Source organism: Triturus cristatus, chromosome 12 (genome assembly GCF_964204655.1).
Source record: "Triturus cristatus chromosome 12, aTriCri1.1, whole genome shotgun sequence".
NCBI classification, from domain to species: domain Eukaryota; kingdom Metazoa; phylum Chordata; class Amphibia; order Caudata; family Salamandridae; genus Triturus; species Triturus cristatus.
In genome coordinates this window covers 769,256,110-769,279,038 of record NC_140595.1, presented here as the reverse complement: position 1 = coordinate 769,279,038, position 22,929 = coordinate 769,256,110, and the positions used below count along the sequence as shown (strand labels likewise).

At 45.3% G+C, this 22,929-nt stretch overlaps 1 protein-coding gene and 1 long non-coding RNA gene across 4 annotated transcripts in view; one reads left to right on the top strand and one right to left on the bottom strand.

Moving 5' to 3' along the window:
- LOC146782782 (uncharacterized) overlaps positions 1-22,929 on the bottom strand; it is a 150,978-nt gene that overhangs the window by 69,672 nt on the left and 58,377 nt on the right. The window contains exon 1 of one of the 3 annotated variants that reach the window (XM_085636834.1): positions 1,944-2,117. The exons of the other annotated variants lie outside the window; for them this stretch is intronic. The gene's annotated coding sequence lies outside the window, so the exon portion shown is untranslated. Of the gene's footprint in view, positions 1-1,943; positions 2,118-22,929 lie in introns of those variants that run through there. 3 annotated transcript variants of the gene reach the window in all.
- LOC146782783 (uncharacterized) overlaps positions 1-22,929 on the top strand; it is a 75,214-nt gene that overhangs the window by 50,455 nt on the left and 1,830 nt on the right. The window lies entirely within an intron of this gene.

The following is a 22,929-nucleotide window of genomic DNA, read 5'->3' as shown; positions in this document are numbered from 1 at the left end:
TGCTACAAAACTCACTCAAAGTGCTATTCACACACTGCACTTCGTACAAAGGTTTGTAGTACTACAGTAGTGCTGCAAAACTTACTACAAAGTGCTATTCACACACTACACCTCATTGTGAAGCTTGCCTTACCACAGTAGTGCTACAAAACTACTACAAAGTGCTATTCACAAACTGCACTTTGGTAGTAACTTACACTTTTGAGTAAGTCTACTACTTTTCGATAGTCACAAACTGCACTTTGTAGTAATTTACACTCTTGTAGTAACTCCCACCACCATTATTTTCTATGGGAGGGTGTTACAGTGCCGTTGGCTGGCCATGTGTAGGGCTGGACTTGCTACAAAAGTGCAGTTTGTGAATATCAAAAAGTAGTACATTTACTCAAAAGAGTAAACTTACTCAAAAGTGTAAGTCACCTTTGTGAATTATCTTATGCTCCCCAAGGGCTCTCACAAAAAATAGGCACATTTAATGGAAAAAATAAATTATTTTTTCCATTGAAAATGCTACTGTACTTTGCACATAGAAGATATTAATAGGATGGGATTGCCAGGCACATTACGCAATCTTTTTGATAGCCTTACTATGTGTAAGGGTATACTTCTGTCACAGATTATCATTTTGACTGCATTTGATTTATATTTTTGGATATTCCTACAAACAATGAATATCTGGTGAGGTAGATACAGTCTTTCCCGACAAAGAACAGTTCAGTAAATTCTCGAGAGATGTGAAGCGCTGCTGGGGATGAAATCAAAATATCGTTAGCAAAAATTTTGTCTGACAGACATATTGTGCCCTAAATATTTATTTTTCAAAAACTTTGTTTGATTGTGAGTAGGTTTTCTATTATTAACTTTAATAGGGCAATATTTTTCAGAACAACATTTGGGACACAACATATCTGCTAGATAATGTTTTAGTTCTGATATTCTGATACCATACCATTACTAATGGAGGAAACTATATTTTTGGAAAAAAATGTCTGCGGGAGCTGGTCAGGGCTTTGTTCTCATTCATCCAATTTGCAACAGAAACGTATGGTTTTCTCTCTTGGGGACATGATTTTAAGAAAGCTAGAGAGCTTTGCTTATGTGCGTATTACTTCTATTCTGATGACCATTTGGGAATTACCAAGAACAATGGACCCAATGAAGCGACTTGTTGATTTTTCTCAGTAGTGCTATCTCAGTAGCTATTGAGAGACCACTCCAAAATGCTGCCAATACCTGGGGTTAGCCTAAGCTACTGGTAGAGCCCGATGGGCAAGTCTAACAGGTCAATGTGTGGGCCATTTGTTTGGCTGCTTATGGTCTGATGGGCAGGTTTTTACTGTTGATTTCCCTGATATTAAAACAAACATTGCACACGGCAAGCTCACATCCATGCAGTCTTCCTTAACTTGCAAAATACTTATACAGTTGTCTTTACAAGTTCAAAACTGCCCTAAATTGCAAACATGGGCCACTTTTTTAGCTAATGAACTCCTGATGGGGACTACTTCTATTTGGGTGCCCAAGCCTATTTTCTGACTCTGCTAAAGAAATAATCTAATCTGGTCCCTAGACTGGTTTTTGGGTGGTTACAAAAAGAACAATGATTTTGATGCTTTGAGCAAAATGGCTGAGTCCTGAGCATGGAGAGACATCTGAGATGTCAAGTGCCGAACTGGGCTTGGAGGACTCTGACAAGATCAGATATTTTCTTCTGTGAGTGACATCATCGCAGCAGGTGTAAGTTTGCTAATCACTTTGGAGATCTGGGGTACCAGTCAGGCAGAAGTGACCCTTCCCACCGTGCCAACCCCACCCCCTCCATCATGGACTTGAAGAATCTTCTCATCTAGGTTTTTAACATCACATGGAGGAAATTCCAGGGGTTGTAGCAGATCATACTCCCATGAAAATTTTGGAAGGTGGTGGAAGGGATTAAAACTCACCTGAGCTTTCCAGTCCAGAGGTTGGTTGCGTGAAGGACTCAGGGTGTGTGTGACATGTTTATATAACATGCTGCAGAACTCAGAGATCCTCTTGCCCCACCCTGGAATGGGCTTGAAGCAGTCAACAGGTTTCGTGTCCAATGCAAACACCACAAAGGAAGAGCTGAGCTGTGTGAAATCTGGAGTCGCTCCATGGATGACTGGAGTTCCTCGGGGCTGATCAATATTGAGCGCTTTCCAAGAAATAAAGCATCTTCAAAGAGCCTAGGTCAGTTGCTTTACGTCTTTTGGCCCCACCTCCTCCATGGGTTCAAATGAAGCCTGATGGGCTTGTGTTAGCAGAAGGGAAATGCAGCTAGTGAGTTTTTTCCAGTCTCAACAGGTGGAGGGAAAAATGTGTGCTCACCTTGTTGTGCAGGGTAAGCGCTATCAGGGATGCAGGTGGCCGGGTTCCCACTCTTATCAAGGACAACTGGAAAGGACACCAGCCACGTCTACACTCCATACAATCTTTTTTAGTTGTAAACACTCTTTGGGGAACACTATGGTGCATCGTATTTTAAAAACTTTGATATAGACCAGTGTTTCCTAAACTATGGATCGTGACCCACTTTGGGGTCTTGAGACGATTTGTGGTGGGTGATGAGAGTCCAAGCAATAAATAAAGATCTTTTTTAAATGCTGTATTTATCATGTGCTTCAAAGACAGAGGACAAATGTCAAGCTAAGGGCCTGATTAAGATCATGGTGGATGGATATTCTCCATCACAACGGTGACGTATAATGCGTCCGCTGAAATATAAATCCCATTATATCCAATGGATTTATATTTGGGCCGACAGGATATCCATCACCGTTGTGATGGAATAGCCCATCCGCCAAGATCTAAATCAGCGCCTTGAGACCCCCACGGGTGAGTAGCTGCGCTATACAAACTCCTGGTTGATTGATTGATTGTCCTATGTCTTCTGCTTATTTTTAAACATGGGGACTGTTGTTTACAAACTCCTCTCACTTTGCAGCCAGAGAAAAAAAAGTGAATTATGTTACAATATTGCTGGGGTACAGAAAGTGTGAATGGAAAGGCTGGAGTATGCCCTTTTTTCCCAACACACAACAAAATGCAAATGCAAAGGTTTCATTCTCAATTCAGAATTACAAAGAATGAGCTTTCTTATTTTCCCTAACTGCTGAATATGTACCGTTTATTTACAGGTATATTTTCAGCAGTTAGGAATGAAAAAGGAAGCACTTTTTTGTAATTCTCAAGTGAGAATGAAACTAAGATTTCATTAGGATCAGAACAAGTCAAAACACTTTACTTGGTGATGCACTTACAATAACTATTCACCGAAACCCGATTTCAACACATTGTCATTTGGTTGCCATACATTTTATCAGTAGAACTGTAGGTCTGTGCAAATTTAGTGCCCATTTCAATGAAAAATGTGCTGTCGACAATGTGCCATCACCAATACTTTACTTACATTAAAAGAATTGCCCTCCTCATGTATAATAAAGGTATTTTGATTCTGAAAGTTGTCCTACTAAAAAGGGGTGTTGCTTTCTGATTGCAAACACTTTGACAGTTTTTCTCCCCATTATCCTAATTTATTTGGGTCACTTTTAAAAGTAATCCTTCTTTGTACATTGTCATCAAAAGTGCGGCGTCATCCAAGTGTCTTTGCTGTTTGATCAAATAAGCACACAACCCAAGGAATAGCGTCAGCTTAACGGCGCACCCTCCACTCCATTCGACACACATTGGGAGGAAGGAGCAGGCGCATTTGCGCTGAGTGTGAGGAACGCAGCTTGATAAAGTAAGAGGGTGAATGAGTAGATGGATACGATATCCCTGGATATGTTTGATATAGAATGGACGCACATGCCATGTGCAATGATTCTGAACCTCCTTCCATTTATTATGCTCTAGAGTGTGACTAGAGGGGTTCCTGAGTCCTCCCTCCGTGGGGCCCAGAAGACCCAACATTGGGGTAAGATTGTGAGCTGGCCTCACAACTGAGAAAGGAAAATGTTTTTTACCTCACGTGTGAAGTACCACAAACTACGAAGCATGCAAATGTTGCATGCTTACAATTGTACATATATTATAATGTATCCCATCATCTACAGAGTATGGAATCTGAAGAGTATCTTTGTTTATTCTCAGGTATACAAGAGCCAGACTTCTTAAGAGGTAGACATAAGTCACTCTTTTTTAGAGGCAATTCTGAATGCAAGGTTGCCTCATTAGTATCCCGTATACCTGTCCTGAAGAATGCAACGGACTCAGTTCGCCACAAGGCAGAAACATGTTGGTGGTAATAGTGGTGATGGAGTACTAAATCCCCTGGTCCCCATGTTTAATTTTAATACCAAGTGTCATGTCTAGTGAGTAAAAGTTTTCAGGATGCCACATTGGTTTTTAATACACGTTAATCACGGGACCACTGTTAGTTGAATGCCTCTCTGACTCCAGGTGAAAGCCCACTCTAGATCAAACCGTGTTTTTGGAGAGCTTGGGTTGTCCTATGATGAAGCATGACACCTGGTGGTGTGTGAGGACAACCCAGCACTTTTTTATGTATGTCCAATACTCATGTTGAGTAGTGTTGGGAGGGATGCATTATTAACATCTGAACAAAAATCTTAGGTAGTTTAGTTTGTATGCATATGCCGTTCGATCAAGACTGGACATCTAGTCTGTTCTTCTTTACCAGCAGGGCTAATTTTACTTGAAATGGTGACCCAGACCCTCCTGGTTGATCCTCATCGGTCTCTTCCTCCTCACTTGGAGCTCCAGGGGCTATGCCAGGATAAGCCTTGCTTGCGCACTGATGGGTCTCCCCACCAACCGGGAGAGGAGACTGAAGGTATAAACAGCTGTAAAGTAGATTCCAAGCACCTTGGGATTTTAATATTTTAGAGTGCCATAGTTCTGGTGATTATGGATCTAGTCCATTTAATTAAACCCCACAACCAGTTTCTGGGTCACGTTTGGTCGGGCACCAATATGAGCATCTTCTAATATGACAATCAACCTATCTTCTTTAGTACATTTGGCCATTCTTCGGCATCACACACAATGGTTAAGGAGAACAAGAGTAATTGCCTCATTAAATCTTGTACTGCAATGGGACATCTGCCAAAAATTGTCCTCCCATATCTTGTATCCTCTGCCTCTTTAGAAGTTGAAGGATGCCAGTTTTCCTGCTGGCTCTGTCAGTGGAGAATCCCTGGTGGTTAGACATCTGCCTGCTGATGTTGTGTTGGAATGGCCATCCCATCTAGGGCAGCCCTTCCAAGACTAACTCCACTGTTTGTTCCCTGTCTCGTTCTGCCATGTGCCTCAAAGAAGTTCCGAGCAGTCTCTCTTATACTATGAAAAACTCCAAGGGCATCGAGGCATTTTTTTACTTTCCAAAGACAATGCAGCACTTTCGGAGTTTGTGGAAAATAAAAAAGTGCCAACTGGACACGCTGTCAATGTTTTTAGGTCGAGCATTCGAGACCTCTTGTATATACTTTAGTATATACTTTAGTATATACTTATATGTGTATGTACTTTGTGGGCTCTGGAGATCAGCCCTAGGACTTATCTGCTTCCGCTTAGGGACTTTTTTTCTGTTCAACTGCCTCTATTTAACTGTCTTGATAGAAAACGACCAGCAGAGGTCAGTAAAATAACAAAATTGCTTGCTGCCGAGGGACGCTCTTTTTTTTTTTTTTTTTCTGGCATCTGCCTCTATTTAACTTTCTTGATCGAAAACGACCAGCAGAGGTCAGTAAAATACCAGAATCACTTTAGCATTTAGAGTCCAGTTCATAGAAATTGTCTTCCACAAGCAGCCGTAGACAATAATATTTTTTCCAAATCTTGTATTTTCAGTGATATGACCACCGAAGGCCCTGCTTTTATATTAAAAACATAGCTTTAGACTATACCATTTCCCGCTGAAAGGCAATATTTCTCTCCATGTGTTCCCATACCTGGTATATCACGCAGTTTGGTGCTTACTTTTCCTCCATATTAAAGAACAGTAGATGTTTCAGCACAAAGGCTAATGTGCTGCATAGCTAAATACATATAAGGTCCCAAAGGTGAGACCGATTACATTGCAAATGCTTGTTTCCATTGCAGCTGTCGCTATGGTGAGCCCCCATCAAATCATCTATCAGGAAAACCCACATTCTGCAGGCAAGTTGATATGGTGTCGGAAGTGACACTTTCTTTAGGTCAGTCCTCTGACGTCCTGCCAGGCATTTTTTAGATTTCTGGTTTTGCCATGTGCACCATGGAGGTAATGGGAAGCACAAATAGTAAAATGTCCCCTTCACATTTAGAGAAAACTCTCAGCATATCTTGAGATTGTCTTTTTGGTTTTCAAAGATAAAATCCAGATTTTAGTGTTTGTAAAACAAAAAATATGCCAACTGGTCTGCCACGCCACATTAACATGGCAGACCGGATATATCAATTAGTGTAGTTTCAGCAAAAAAGTCTACTGAGCACATTAGTAACTTTGAATGTGATGAGTGAGACACATTTGGCTGCGATGTTAGGTAACCGACCTGCTGGACTGATTTTAGGCCTAAGTTCTAGTAAGCCTCCAGTAACTCTCATTGGTCTTGAAGAAGGAAGATGAGCAGGGTAGGAAAGGTGAGTTTTTCCAGATGTGTACACAGTGGTTAATTTGTAAGAGAATGAGTGTTAGTGCCCAAGGCCCTGCTCAGAAGCCTGCGGCTAGTGATACTAAATGCCGCATGCAGAATACCAAGGCGGCGTAGTCCCAAGTCCACTTCATGCCTCTTTAATCAACAACCAGACACCGCCTGGCCCTTTACCTCACTCTTACAGGTTCCACTTTCTCCCTTTCATCTTTCTCATCCTCCTTCTTTCTTGTTTGTGAGTTTTTCGCTCTCTTGCTCTTGGGAAATGTCTGATGAGGAAAAAAGGTGGCGGTCTCCACAAATGAGGGCCAGTGACTTCCACCAGCTCAATTTAAGCCATGTGTGAACCCCTTGTTTGATGTCCTACAATTTGCAGGCAAGGTGGAAATGCATCAGGGAATGTCATTTTTAGGCTCTGGCTTGACAATGCAGCTGCCGCCAGCCAATTATGTGATTAGGCTTTGGCTCCGTCCACATGTTGGTGGACAGGAGTACACGTGTTGATTGGGCCGAAGTTATGTCCTTTCACAAAAAAGTGCTTGCCTCCACACAGCTGTGATCACTTTGCTTATTTATCCAGCTGCCTAAACTTAAACTTCAAGGAACGCACGCAAGCCATTGGAATGCTGTTAAAGTGTCTTAGATAACTAGATAATTTATGTTGCTTTTCTTTGCCAGCAGCACAGATAGGAGGAGAGCAAACATTAATGACAGGTATGTTTAGGTCTGGCTTGACAGCAGAACTGAAACCTGGCCTTTTAATTTACACCAATATTTTTCTACAGTTCTTTGCTTCCACAAAAATACATATTTATCCCTGTGAGATTGACTTGTAATGCTTCACATTATCATACAAAATTCCTTTGAAGTCAGAACTATTGACATTGCCAATGCTTGTTTGTCTTGTGCAGATGGCCTAGCAGTTTGTTCACAACTGCTTGTGTCAGGTTTTGGAAATGGCTACTTTCAACCAGTTGAGCATCCACCACCCTCCCTGAATCTCTGGACCGATAGAAGAAGAACCATTAAATTGAGAAAGAACCCAAGGCCAATAGGGTTTAGTGAGGAGAGAGACAGAGGGAGAGAATGACAATATAGAGTTCTTTGGTACTGGATCGGTCGCAATGTCTCTCCCACATTGGATAAGATGTGGATACAGCAGTGGTCTTCACACTGTGAGGCGTGCCCCCCTGGGGGGGGGGGGGGGGCGTGGAGTCATCTGAAGGGGGGTTGCCAGTCGATGTCCCCACAGTGATAAGCAAAAGCCCCAGAACACACTCACTAGTGGTTTTTATTAGTGCATTTTGTAGCCTGTTTCTGAAATTGTGCATTTTTGTAAATGTATGTGGGGTATGCAGGCCCTAAAGAAGAATGAGTGTCTATGTGGGTCAACGACTATTCTGTAGGGTACCTAGTGGGCGTGATCCTGCAAGAATCAAATGACCTCACACACCTGGATAGATGTCATGCTTCATCATAGGGCGTTTGCTCCTTGTCGGCCCGGGGGTGCAATGCCCGACGGGCACCCTCAATGGGGGCTCTTTGCTGGAGATCTTCTGTCCACCATTTTGTGAAGTACAGGTGTCGGGGCTTCAGGAGTAGATTGGTATTAAGGTGTGAAGGTGTGAGGTTAAAAATAAGGAACAAGGCACTTCTCAGGAAAAACTTTAATGAACAGGTTCTCTTACCTATATTAAACATGTGTGGTGCTAGCTATTAGACTTTAGTTCTCTTAGATAGCTATAGGTCACCATTGTTCATTTTTGGCCTTATTTCTAAAGGCAGATGGGCTTGTAGTGAGAATGGCTTGGACTCATGTAAGAAGAGCAGGAGCAGCCTCCGGTATTCATAAGGTAGCGAAGGGTGGACAGGAAGACTGAGCATTGTGCACTTTGCAATTCTTTTTTCGACTGTCTGGATGGGGGTCAGAAGATGGGGGCTGGTTGTGGTTTTAAAAAAGACACCCCAGTGGTAGTTAGTAGAAGTGTTTTGGATGGGTATTTGAAGGGGAATTTTAGGTTGGGTTTTTAGTAAGTTTGGTGGTGCGATGAAAAGGGGTACTGAATGATGCCTTACAAAGTGGGTTCTGGTTGGGGCTTGGTAAAGGAAGTCTGAATTGTGTTTTCGAGTGAGAGGTACTGCTTTTACAAGTAGGATCTGTGTGGTGCTTTTCAGAGAAAGTCCAGGTAGGACTTTGCAGAGGGGGTCCATAGTGGACTTTCTAGAAGATGTCTTGTTGAGAATTCTGGAGAATGAGTCTGGTTGCCCTGTCTAGTACCACGCATCAGTGGTTAGACAAAGCATTTTAGTTCTGGTGTCCACACACTAAAATGTATTACTCACTCTATTTTTTCTATTGGTCAGGTCATTAGGGGTAGTAGGTTAGTGACCTTCCATTGCAGATGTTTTTCAACAGTTTCTAGAACTTTGTAATGCTTCTCAATGCTTAAAAATGTGCAATTTCTGAGATGTAGTTCTTTTCATTACACTCCATTACTTGTTTTGCTCATGGGAAAGTCTTACTCTAAGTGTCGCACATTTGGTAATTGAATGTCACTCCTAGACACATTGAAACCATGGAAATGTGAAACATAAGCATTTGGAAAACTAGCAGCTATGGTCTGGGTGCGAATTTGCAGGGCTTTCAGGATAGGATGTTGTAAGTTCAGATCAGGAAGGTGCTTTGCAGAGAAGATCTGAATGGGGCTTTGGTGACAATTTAGTTAACCTTCTTACCCTTGTCTCGATCTGCCCTTCCATTAGTTTGAGTGGCCCGACCCCCAAAGAATTTGCTCAGGAGGGGCTTGGCATAACAAAGCTTAAAAACCGCTGCAATACAATTAATGCAGGTCTTCATGCTACAGCACAGGGAATTAGATCACAGAAGTACCTAGTAATATTTACGGTCATAAAACAACCACTGAAATGTTGATAACCAGTCTCCGACAAGGGCCATGCTGCTGACAAACAGGCGTTGCAGTGTGGTGGGTTAGTATATATGGAAGGCATTGCAGTGTGGTGGGTTAGTGTATGTAGAAGGCATTGCAGTGCGGTGAGTTAGTGTATATATGAGGCTTTGCAGTGTGGTGAGTTAGTGTATGTGGAAGGCATTGCAGAGTGGTGGGTTAGTGTATGTGGAAGGCATTGCAGTGTGGTAGGTTAGTGTATGTGGAATGCATTGCAGTGTGGTGGGTTAGTGGATGTGGAACGCGTTGCAATAGGTGGATTAGTGTTTGTGGAAGGTGTTGCAGTGTGGTGGGTTAGTGTATGCGTAAGGCATTGCAGTGAGATGGGTTAGTGTAGGTGGAAGGTGTTGCAGTGTGGTGGGTTAGTGGATGTGGAACGCGTTGCAATATGGTGGGTTAGTGTATATGGAAGGCATTGCAGTGTGGTGGGTTAGTGTATGTGTAAGGCATTGCAGTGTGGTGAGTTAGTGTATGTGTAAGGCGTTGCAGTGTGGTGGGTTAGTGTATGTGGAAGGCGTTGCATTGTGGTGAGTTAGTGTATGTAGAAGGCATTGCATTGTGGTGAGTTAGTGTATGTGGAAGGCGTTGCAGTGTGGTGGGTTAGTGTATGTGGAAGGAGTTGCAATTGGTGGATTAGTGTTTGTGGAAGGCATTGCAGTGTGGTGGGTTAGTGTATATGGAAGGCATTGCAGTGTGGTGGGTTAGTGTATGTGGAAGGCGTTGCAGTGTGGTGGGTTAGTGTATGTGGAAGGCGTTGCAGTGTGGTGGGTTAGTGTATGTATAAGGCTTTGCAGTGCGGGGAGTTAGTGTATGTGGAAGGCGTTGCAGTGTGGTGGGTTAGTGTATATGGAAGGCATTGCAGTGTGGTGGGTTAGTGTATGTGGAAGGCATTGCAGTGTCGTGGGTTAGTGTATGTATAAGGCTTTGCAGTGTGGTGAGTTAGTGTATGTGGAAGGCATTGCAGTGTGGTGGGTTAGTGTATATGGAAGGCATTGCAGTGTGGTGGGTTACTGTATGTGGAAGGCGTTGCAGTGTGGTGGGTTAGTGTATGTGGAAGGCGTTGCAGTGTGGTGGGTTAGTGCATATGGAAGGCATTGCAGTGTGGTGGGTTAGTGTATGTGGAAGGCGTTGCAGTATGGTGGGTTAGTGTATGTGGAAGGCATTGCAGTGTGGTGGGTTAGTGTATGTGGAAGGCGTTGCAGTGTGGTGGGTTAGTGTATTTATAAGGCTTTGCAGTGCAGTGAGTTAGGGTATGTGGAAGGCGTTGCAGTATAGTGGGTTAGTGTATATGGAAGGCATTGCAGTGTGGTGGGTTAGTGTATGTAGAAGGCATTGCAGTGTGGTGAGTTAGTGTATGTATAAGGCTTTGCAGTGTGGTGAGTTAGTGTATGTGGAAGGCGTTGCAAAGTAGGGGGTTAGTGTATGTATAAGGCTTTGCAGTGCAGTGAGTTAGTGTATGTGGAAGGAGTTGCAGTGTGGTGGGTTAGTGTATATGGAAGGCATTGCAGTGTGGTGGGTTAGTGTATGTAGAAGGCATTGCAGTGTGGTGAGTTAGTGTATATATGAGGCTTTGCAGTGTGGTGAGTTAGTGTATGTGGAAGGCATTGCAGAGTGGTGGGTTAGTGTATGTGGAAGGCATTGCAGTGTGGTAGGTTAGTGTATGTGGAATGCGTTGCAGTGTGGTGGGTTAGTGGATGTGGAACGCGTTGCAATAGGTGGATTAGTGTTTGTGGAAGGTGTTGCAGTGTGGTGGGTTAGTGTATGCGTAAGGCATTGCAGTGAGATGGGTTAGTGTAGGTGGAAGGTGTTGCAGTGTGGTGGGTTAGTGGATGTGGAACGCGTTGCAATATGGTGGGTTAGTGTATATGGAAGGCATTGCAGTGTGGTGGGTTAGTGTATGTGCAAGGCATTGCAGTGTGGTGAGTTAGTGTATGTGTAAGGCGTTGCAGTGTGGTGGGTTAGTGTATGTGGAAGGCGTTGCAGTGTGGTGAGTTAGTGTATGTAGAAGGCATTGCATTGGGTTGAGCTAGTGTATGTGGAAGGCGTTGCAGTGTGGTGGGTTAGTGTATGTGGAAGGACTTGCAGTGTGGTGAGTTAGTGTATGTGGAACGCGTTGCAGTGCGGTGGGTTAGTGGATGTGGAACGCGTTGCAATGAGGTGGGTTAGTGTATGTGGAAGGTGTTGCAGAGTGGTGGGTTAGTGGATGTGGAATGCGTTGCAATATGGTGGGTTAGTGTATATGGAAGACGCTGCAGTGTGGTGAGTTAGTGTATGTGGAAGGCATTGCATTGTGGTGAGTTAGTGTATGTGGAGGGCGTTGCATTGTGGTGAGTTAGTATATGTGGAAAGCGTTGCAGTGTGGTGAGTTAGTGTATGTGGAAGGCGTTACAGTGTGGTGGGTTAGTGTATGTGGAAGGAGTTGCAGTGTGGTGAGTTAGTGTATGTGTAAGGCATTGCTATATGGTGGGTTAGTGTATATGGAAGATGCTGCAGTGTGGTTAGTTAGTGAATGTGGAAGGCGTTGCAGTGTGGTGAGTTAGTGTATGTGGAAGGTGTTGCAGTGTGGTGGTTTAGTGTATGTGGAAGGAGTTGCAGTGTGGTGAGTTAGTGTATGTGTAAGGCGTTGCAGAGTGGTGGGTTAGTGTATGTGGAAGGTGTTGAAGTGTGGTGGGTTAGTGTATGTGGGAGGCATAGCAGTGGGGTGGGTTAGTGTATTTGGAAGGTGTTGCAGTGTGGTGAGTTAGTGTATGTGGAATGCATTGCATTGTGGTGAGTTAGTGTATGTGGAAGGAGTTGCAGTGTGGTGAGTTAGTGTATGTGTAAGGCATTGCAATATGGTGGGTCAGTGTTTATGGAAGACGCTGCAGTGTGGTGAGTTAGTGTATGTGGAAGGCATTGCATTGAGGTGAGTTAGTGTATGTGGAAGGTGTTGCAGTGTGGTGAGTTAGTGTATGTGGAAGGCGTAGCAGTGTGGTGAGTTAGTGTATGTGGAAGGTGTTGCAGTGTGGTGGGTAGTGTATGTAGAATGTGTTGCAGTGTGGTGAGTTAGTGTATGTGGAAGGCGTTGCAGTGTGGTGGGTTAGTGTGTGTGGAAGGCTTTGAAGTGTGGTGGGTTAGTGTATGTGGAGGGCGTTGCATTGTGGTGAGTTAGTGTATGTGGAAGGCGTTGCAGTGTGGTGGGTTAGTGTATGTGGAAGGTGTTGCAGTGTGGTGGGTAGTGTATGTGGAATGTGTTGCAGTGTGGTGAGTTAGTGTATGTGGAAGGCGTTGCAGTGTGGTGGGTTAGTGTGTGTGGAAGGCTTTGAAGTGTGGTGGGTTAGTGTATGTGGGAGGCATAGCGGTGTGGTGGGTTAGTGTGTGTGGAAGGTGTCTTAAGCTGATGTCTGCATGTAAACAAAAGAAGGAGGCTCTGAAAGTACCCACTTACTCCTTAATTAGTGTAGAAACTCTTCGTATTGGGAAAACCACTATGTCATTATTTGGCTAATTCAATTTACAACATTATTTTGAAAGTATATGCTTTTCTCACTTTAGTTACCTGTTTACAAAGTATCCTCTCCATCTATGGTATGTTCATTAGCACACAATTTAGTTTCTATAATCGTTTTAAACATCTGTAAACTGATCACATCTGGTTGAAATAAGTGGCATTAACATAATGTCTACATAGTCCAATCCTGGTAATACAATTTAGGTGCACAGCACACTGCTCAGTAGCTATTAAGGCACAGTCTCAAGTCCAAGGGGAAGTTCTTAAAAGTCACTGAAGACACTTGGGGTGCGTAAAGCACATCATTCGAGTTTGGTCACCTTCACCCTGTATGTGACCGTTACCTTGCCGACAAGGGGTTAGTAAGTGGTGACCAGATTCCAAGCATGTCACTGACTCTCATATGTACCCCCTTGAAGTCACTTGTGGACTCATGCATCGAGGACACCATCAACAGGTACCCTAAGATGCAGACACCAGAGTTCTTATGCGGTGCTTCCAGCGTACATACTGTAGCACCAATGACATTCAGAGAGGTGTTCCTCTAATGTGGCAGCATTCTTTGTAACTGTGCCAGCCATAATGTTTGGCAGTCAGCTATGAACAACAAGCAGAACTTTAAACGTTATAACTGTAGTGACACTGTACATAGGTTCTTGTTAATAGATACATCGTATGGGTCCCAATACTTTGTACAGGGACACTTTTTAGGTCTCGGCTAGACAGCGTATGCACTGCCTTTTTTTAGGCATGTTGTTCACTATTAGTGGGCTTTGGAGACCACCTATTACTTACCATTGGATGGCTTTCAAGCCACTCTTGATTGCTTGCTTCCTGCTGGTCAGATCTGCAGTCTGCACTTCCCTCTTCTTGCATGTGACCATCCCCTCGAGCATGGCCCAAGTACTTGTCTCCTTACACTGCTTGTGCTTTTATGAGCTATTATTTTCTTTTTGTTGAGCCACACTACAGAGTGCATCTTTTGTAGCTGACTCTGTAACATTTGTTTGCTCCCCCTCCATCCCATCGCCGTTCCCCCACCCAGCACAATAGATGAGTGGGGAGGCCAAATTCCTTTGTCCCATCCTCTGACTTTTTGTTGTTGTAGCTTTCACATAGTGCGCACTCGACCCGAAGGCATTGGAGCCCTATACACAAGGACACATTCATTTTAAGTAGGTACAGGAAGATTAAGTGATTTGCCCAGTCACACAATGTTGAGCCGGCACTGAGACTCAAACCACTTTACCCAGCTCTAAAATTAGCAAGTTTGGCTGTTATGCCTCATCCTCTCGCATGGCTTGCTTGCAGATATCAGATGGCAGAAAAACATGTTTACATTGCTGACGGTATTTCTTTTACCATTCGGAAGCTTGAATTTGAATCCATCCCCTCCTGCACCCTCCCTCTTTCTTTTTTTCCCACTTGCCACCCCATCCCTGTCCACTCCACATAATTCCACTCCATGCCACATAATGCCACTGCACATAATTCAACTCCAGTCCATACCATATAATAACATTCCACATAATTCAACTGCACATAATTCAACGCGCTCTTGAACTTACCACTGCTATCACTCGGAACCAGGCTTGCCGTGAGGGGAACGGCTTCTTTGACGGGGCCAAATTGATTCTTGCTCGTTCTGGGACACCGCCGGGAGGCGGCGGAACTACACTTCCCAGCATCCTCAGCTCCGGGCGCCTGCCGCTGATGTCATCAGGCAGCGCCCGGGCTGTATAAAGAAGTCACAGGCCCCACGCAGCGCGGGACGCGCACTTGAACTTACCACTGCTATCACTCGGAACCAGGCTTGCCGTGAGGGGAACGGCTTCTTTGACGGGGCCAAATTGATTCTTGCTCGTTCTGGGACACCGCCGGGAGGCGGCGGAACTACACTTCCCAGCATCCTCAGCTCCGGGCGCCTGCCGCTGATGTCATCAGGCAGCGCCCGGGCTGTATAAAGAAGTCACAGGCCCCACGCAGCGCGGGACGCGCTCTTGAACTTACCACTGCTATCACTCGGAACCAGGCTTGCCGTGAGGGGAACGGCTTCTTTGACGGGGCCAAATTGATTCTTGCTCGTTCTGGGACACCGCCGGGAGGCGGCGGAACTACACTTCCCAGCATCCTCAGCTCCGGGCGCCTGCCGCTGATGTCATCAGGCAGCGCCCGGGCTGTATAAAGAAGTCACAGGCCCCACGCAGCGCGGGACGCGCTCTTGAACTTACCACTGCTATCACTCGGAACCAGGCTTGCCGTGAGGGGAACGGCTTCTTTGACGGGGCCAAATTGATTCTTGCTCGTTCTGGGACACCGCCGGGAGGCGGCGGAACTACACTTCCCAGCATCCTCAGCTCCGGGCGCCTGCCGCTGATGTCATCAGGCAGCGCCCGGGCTGTATAAAGAAGTCACAGGCCCCACGCAGCGCGGGACGCGCTCTTGAACTTACCACTGCTATCACTCGGAACCAGGCTTGCCGTGAGGGGAACGGCTTCTTTGACGGGGCCAAATTGATTCTTGCTCGTTCTGGGACACCGCCGGGAGGCGGCGGAACTACACTTCCCAGCATCCTCAGCTCCGGGCGCCTGCCGCTGATGTCATCAGGCAGCGCCCGGGCTGTATAAAGAAGTCACAGGCCCCACGCAGCGCGGGACGCGCGCGGGCAGCGCCCGGGCGAAGCCCGGGCCAAGGGCGGGCCCGTCCTTGCCCGTCACTGCCTGGAACAGTCTGGGCTGGGCAACTCCTCTAACGTTTCCTGTATTCCACTCCTTCCAAGGTACTGTTGCACAACATTGTTTTGTGAAGCTGATCATCTACTAATTATTGCTCCCGCACTTGTTGAACCACCTCTCCCTGCAGTCTGCCCAGCTATCTATTATTATGCCACCAAAGAATAACAAAGCTAGGGCGGCAAATGCTCATTTTACGGGGTCAATGGACCAATTTGTGACTAAAGTTAATAGTGTCATTGATCAAGAAATAATGCTTCTGGAGCGCCGCGTCTCCCAGGATCTGGCAGCCGCCAGAAGGTCGTCCTTGGGATACCTCGCTAATGCTCGGTCTCCACCATGTCAACCTTTATCTTCCACAAGCGTAGCTAGATCTGACACAGATGTATCAGCCCAGGAGCTGCCAGCTAGTGGAATGGTTGCTAATACCTTAGTGGAGGACCAGTCTCTGGTCCTAGACTCTTTGTTATTGTCTCCCTGCCCTCTGCCGTCTGCCCAGAGCACCGCCCCGGAGTGTAGCACTAGGCAGCTTCGGGAGCGCAACTTGGGGGCTATTCCCAAAACAACTCATGGACGCCCGCCTAACACTGGCAGAAAGGGCAAACGCCCCAAAAATAAACACAAGGTCCCAAGCCAAAAGGGAAAAATGAATAAAACCCCTGATATCATCGAGCAAGCCCCACAGGGGGCCTCACTGGATGACCCTGTCCCCCATCCTATTTCTACATCACCAAGGCTAATAAGTCAGGAGGAGGGAGATGGGCAAAGCGTAGCGGCCAAGGGTGGGACTCCTGACCCTCTATGTTTGCACGACATACGGGACATAATTAGGTCCTCTCTCTGTCCTGTGCAGGATAGACTTCTTAAAATCGAAGAACATCTAGCCAGGATCGAACGCATTCTAGGGGGTCTGTCTACCGCCTCAAGCTCCACTCTTAGGCCAGAGGTCCCTAACCTAACTGCTATTTCTAGAGTCAAGAAAGTCCCGCTGGCCCCTAAACTTCTGCCACCGGCCCCAACTGAAAGCCAATCCCTAACCACACCCAACGCCCCTCCTAGAGTAGGCAATTTAAGGAAATCTATTTTGCACAGCCAAACCGAACTAACTGAGGTTGTTAGGCCCTCAACTACAGAGTCTATAGCCATGGCTAACACCCCCAACTTGCCTCCTGAAACTGCTCCATATGTCGTAATTATGGCAGGAGTGCCTGAATTGGAGAGTAATGTATTTGAGTCGCCAGCAACCTTAAGGAATAGGGTTGTATACTGGCTCAACATAAATAGACCACTACCCCCACACATTAGCTCCAAAATTCTTATGGTGCGACGGGTTCCGTGGGTAGGCCACCTAGCTAAAAACATAAAGGGTGACTGCATCCTAATCAACTTTAAGGATACTAGAACAGTTGAGCACATCTGCAATTGGAGGTTGATCACCACAGGTTCAAGTATTCTAACCCTCCCTTTATCCTATTTTTATCCACCTGGACATTTTACAGAATCATGGATAGTTGCAAAAGGAAAAGGGAGAGGCAACCCACGGGGGAGTCGGCTTATACACCCCCCTCCCCTAGACTTTATGCCTACAGCAAATCGTTTCAGCAGCCTCGAAGCTGTCGATTGACTGCAGGCCAGTAAAGTCACTCCAGCCCCTCCTCCATTCCTCTCAGCAATTGGTCGCCCAGAGCCCATCTTAGTGCCTGATCGCTTGGGGCTGAACTTATCTACTATGTCAGCGAGCCCGACGAGGTCGATTAGTAGCTCTGATCCCCCGCATACTTATTCCACATACTCCTCAACCTCCGGGGTATCCACAATTAGTCCTCTTAAGATTGTCTCTTGGAATATTGCTGGTTTACGCAACAAACTAGATCTCCCTGACTGGAACACCTTCATAGAAGAATACGATATATGTATCTTCCAGGAGACCTGGAGTGTAGATCCAATATACAAACCAGGGTTCTGTTGCTTTTATATGCCAGCTATTTCGTCAGGTCGTGGGCGCCCTTCTGGTGGCCTAATGGTATGGATCAAGGCAGATCTTAACCTGAAGGTCACCATTGATGGTCGCTCCTCCCCTGATATAATGAGGCTTACTATTAAAGACATCCAGAATAGTCCACCCTGGGTACTCTTCAACGTTTACTCCCGTGGCACTCAAGGGGGTGCTAAGTCGCTAACCATTTCAGCACTCACAGAGTTACTCTCTGCATGCACCCCGAAATCTTATCTTCTTGTCGCCGGTGATTTCAATTGTTCTTTTGAACCACTCGCCGCAGAAGATTTACTGGGTGCACATGATGAGGACACTAGATGGAATATCCCCTCACTCTCCCTGACCCCTGTCAAAAGATGGACCCCGGCCGTAATCCAAATGAACGCCTTAGCGTTGGAATTCGGCCTAAGAGCTGCCAACGGGCGCACGCCTTCTGATTTAGTGGGCGCTAACACTTTCAATAGAGTAGGCAGCCAAAGCAGAATAGATTACATCTTAATTGATAAAAGGGGATGGAAATTTGTCATCGATATGGCTGTAATTCCATCTACATCCAGTGACCATAATCCCCTGTCCCTCTCCATGCGTGAAGTCTGGCAAAGACAGGCTATCTCCCCTTCACCAGGCATGCAGCTGCTGACCAAACAGCTTGAGCCTTCTAACTGTGGAAGATTCCTTAAATGGTCTAAAATCGCCCTCAGCGACAATAAACTCTCTGAGCTGGAGAATATTCTTGTCGACTATACCACTAGGCTTTCCTCACTATCTGAGGATAACTCTAGCTACACTAAAGTCTATGTGGATTCTATGAACGCAATTGGGGCACTGTTCATTGATCGCAGGAAAAAACCCAACCCTAGAGCTGAAAGAGAGAACGATTGGTTTAATAAAGATTGCAGAACCAAGAAAAATTGCCTAATTTCCGCCATCAAATCTAACAATTCTGCTGAGGTTAGGCAAGCGAGGCAGCTTTACAGGCAAGCCCTCGTATCTGCTAAGAAACTCTGGGAAGAACAGCGTTGGGTCTCCCTGAAACTAGCGAGCCAAGCAAAAAATGGCGAGCTTTTTTGGTCAATTTTGAGGAGATCATCCAGCTGTGCCCAGGCGCAAATCCCTAATCACATCACGGATGGGGAATGGTTTAACCACTTCAGGAACTTGTACGCAGATCCTGAGGTTGGGGTAGACCAGTTCTCCACCCCCGGGACTCCAGAAAGATCGCATGACCATGTCCTGTTCCCCAGCATTAAGGAGAAAGAGGTCCAAACTGCAATTGATAAGATTGTATCTGCCAAGGCACCAGGTCCTGATGGTATTCCGGGAGACCTTTTTAAAGCAAATCCAACAGGCTGGGCTGCGTTCTTTACAATTTATATTAACAGCCTATTGAGTGGATCCCCGGTGCCGGAGTCATGGAAGGGGGCAGAAGTTATCCCCATTTTCAAGAAGGGCGTAAGGGGTGACCCGGCGAACTATCGCCCTATCAGTTTAATCGACTCAGGACAGAAGCTGGTCGGCAGGGTTCTTTTGGAGAGGATACACTCCTGGGTGGATGAGGAAGGGATTTTAACTAAGTTCCAGGCGGGATTCAGGGCGTGCATTAGCACCATAGACCAAGCTTTCAGGTTAATGCTTCTTCATTGGAAGACGGTCTCTATCGGCAAGGGTGCTTTATACCTTGCGTTCATTGACCTCAAAACCGCCTTCGACTTGGTCCCCCGCGACCGTTTGTGGTCAATCCTGGAGGAGCTGGGCATCCCTCCCTACATTTTGAAACTCCTCATCCGAATGCATGAAGAGAACTATGCCTGCATCAGATGGGGATCACAGGGTCAGAAAACAAATAAAATCCCAGTAAGTAGAGGGGTTCGGCAAGGGTGTGTTATGGCGCCAACACTTTTTACGCTATTTGTTAATGGCGTGGTCTCTTTTTTGCTTGAAGTTGAAGCGGACGTTCCCGCTCTGGCGGGCGATAAAGTTCCAGCACTTCTTTTCGCAGACGACACCCTGTTAATATCAAAAACTCCGTCTGGCTTACAGAAGTTGCTACAGCGCTTCTCCTTGTTCTGTGAGCGCAGAGGCCTCGTCATCAACACCACTAAGACCAAACTCCTTTATTTTAATCCCTCAAAATACTCTGGCTTGACTCTGACCCTAGAGGGGAAACCATTGGAGCGTGTCAGAGAGTTTGACTATTTGGGAATCAGAATCTCTGACAGGCTCAGATGGCAGCCTCATATAGACAAAATGGCACTTAATCTGAAAAGAGTAACTGGTGCTTTGGGCAAGGAATTTCGGGCCTCCACTTCCAAACCTATTACCCCAGTGCTAAACATCTATGCTGCAAAGGCTGTGGGTAGTGCACTTTATGGCGCCGAATTATGGGGCTATAGTTGCGTTGATTCACTGACTACCAATGAAAACAAGTTCCTCAGGGTACTTGTATCACTTCCTAGGGGTACCCCGACTAAACCACTCTTTAGTGATTTTGGAAGGCGTTCAATTAGAGATTTAGCCACTCTCCGCCCTCTGTTATACTGGGCGCGGCTGTGGCGAACCCCTGAGCTCTCTAATTATGCTGAAGGGCTCAGGGAGGTTATGAACCTACAAGGTGCCCATAAAATTGAGTGGCTTGCAAATACAAAAAAACTCCTGATTGCAACCGGCCTCATAACTAACTGGCCAGCGGGGGAACCTCTATCAAAGATTGAAGTTAAGCGAGCCTATTGGGCTTGGGTGGATGCCTCGGAACAAAGAGACCCCAACATTGGAAGGTTGACAGAGGCTTTTTATCAACATAAGTCAACTATTCTTCTAGAACCATACCTTGACTTTATTACCAAGCCCAGGGACAGGTCACTTTTTATCCAGTTCAGGTTTGGGACGCTTCCAGTTCGCAACTATACTAGTAAATGGAAACCCCCCCACAAGACCCCCCCTGACTGCCCCTTTTGTCCTGGTGTTACTGAATGCGTCTCCCATCTTTTCTTTGCATGCCCAGCCTACGTGTCACCCAGGACGAAATGGCTTAAACCTGCATGTCTACTGTTAGGAACAAGGGATCACACTGTTGCTATGCGAATCCTTAAAACCACCACTAACACCACCTTAGTTTGTGGAGTGGCAAAATTCTTAGGATGGGCGTGGCTAATCAGGCAAAAATCTAGTAGGTCCAATTAAAAATTTTTTTACAGTACTGTTTTTAATTTTCAAAGCTGCAAAATTTAATAGATTTTTAGATATTTATTCTAAACTGTTTTTTTAACGACATGTTTTAATAACAATGAATTTGTAATTGTTTTATGTGCTTTGTGCTTTTATGACATTACGTGTCGAAATAAAGCTTTGTTGATTGATAATTCAACACAACATCATGCAATTCACACCACCTAACTCCACTACATTCAACACACTTCAACATCTCACAACTCCATTCAACACAATCAACTTCACCCAATTTAATTGCACATAATTACAATCAAACAAGCCAACTCTACATATTTCCACTCTGCTCCATGCCACATAATTCCACTTCACATAATACCACTCCACTTCACATAATTCCACTCCAGATAAATCCACTACGCATAATTTCACTCCAACCTACATAATTACACTTCACATCGCATAATTACACCACTCCACATATATCCACTCAGCTTCAAAACACATAATTATACCCCACAAATTTCAAATCTGCACCATGCCACATAATTACACTCCACATAATTTCAACTCCACACCAAATACATCTACTCCAGTCCATAACACATGGCTTAAAGACATTGAAAATACCAATAGCTTTCGGATTGCCGGGACTCGTTGTCTATGCCAATGCTTGTTGTTAATAGCCTGTTGCTTAGTAGATAATAACAGTTAACTGCCTGTATTCTTTCTTTGCCTGCAGACATAATTAGAGAGTATCGTCACAGTCTGGGTGTTTCCTCACCATCCAGCTACATTTTCAGTTTCCTTTCTTCATCACTGTTGCTATGGCCACATAGTCCTAAACAGAATCCCCTGGGTTCTGGGTAGGGCTACCTCCTGTTTGTCAAAGAATTGTCGAGCACATCGAATTCCGAGGCCTGACAGGCTCTATTTCCATCGCCAATGATTTTAAGGCACTGGGGTGTGGGGCAGTATTTTCCAAGCACGTCACAGACAGGTAACTTCAGTTTCCAGACAGCCTGCCCACTGCATGGGTTTAACACGAGCCCCTGCGGGGCAAGGGGGCCCCCAACCCTTCAGGGGACCCCCGTTCCGGCCAAGGTGAATGAACATAGGTGCGATATGAGAGACTTAGGGGCCCCTCAATACATTCTGCTGGGGGCCCCATCATTTCATCTTATGTCACCGGTACATTGCTGGCGTCAGTGAGGGAGGTATTAGCTGCACCAAAGGTGACACTGAAAAATACAAATAATATTGTACCAATATCATAATTCCCAGTATATGTTTTAATTCAGACCTAGCTCCTGGAAGCAGCAGAGCGCTGTAAAGACAACATTTGTACTGTAGCAGGAGTCCCTCTACCGTGGGGCACCGTACATAGAACATTCAAAGGCCGCTAATTGGTCCCTTGTTAAATGTAAGGATTACGGTTTAATGTTTTTTACCTGTCCGTATTTTCCATGTTTACTTTTTGCTTATTTTAGACGTTTTTATTCATATTTATTTTTGGTTTTGTGAAAAACGAAGCAGCAACATATACATGGTTCCACCTTTGTTTCAACAATATAATAAAGGTTCACTCATGCTTGAATGTCAGAATGGTTGTAATGCTGAAAGTAGCGATGAGCGTTGCATCAATGCGCGCATAGGAGCCTCGAACCACAAACACAAGTGGACATTTGCAGCAACTCAAACTTCAAAGACAACTTCTCTGTTTTTAATACCGCCAGAATCGCTAAATCTGCACTACCATCGTTTTAGCAGTCATGGCGGACACCACTTCGAATCATTGAAAAAAACCTTTATTTTACATTTGTATCCGTATTCAAAAATAAATACCCACAGGCAAATAGCTTGTTTTTTGTTTGTAAAAACTAGTAAAAACAGAAAACTGGAATGCTGTGTTGTATGTGGCATCTTCAGCCAGTGCGTGATTTCCACCCATCACTGTTTCAACATT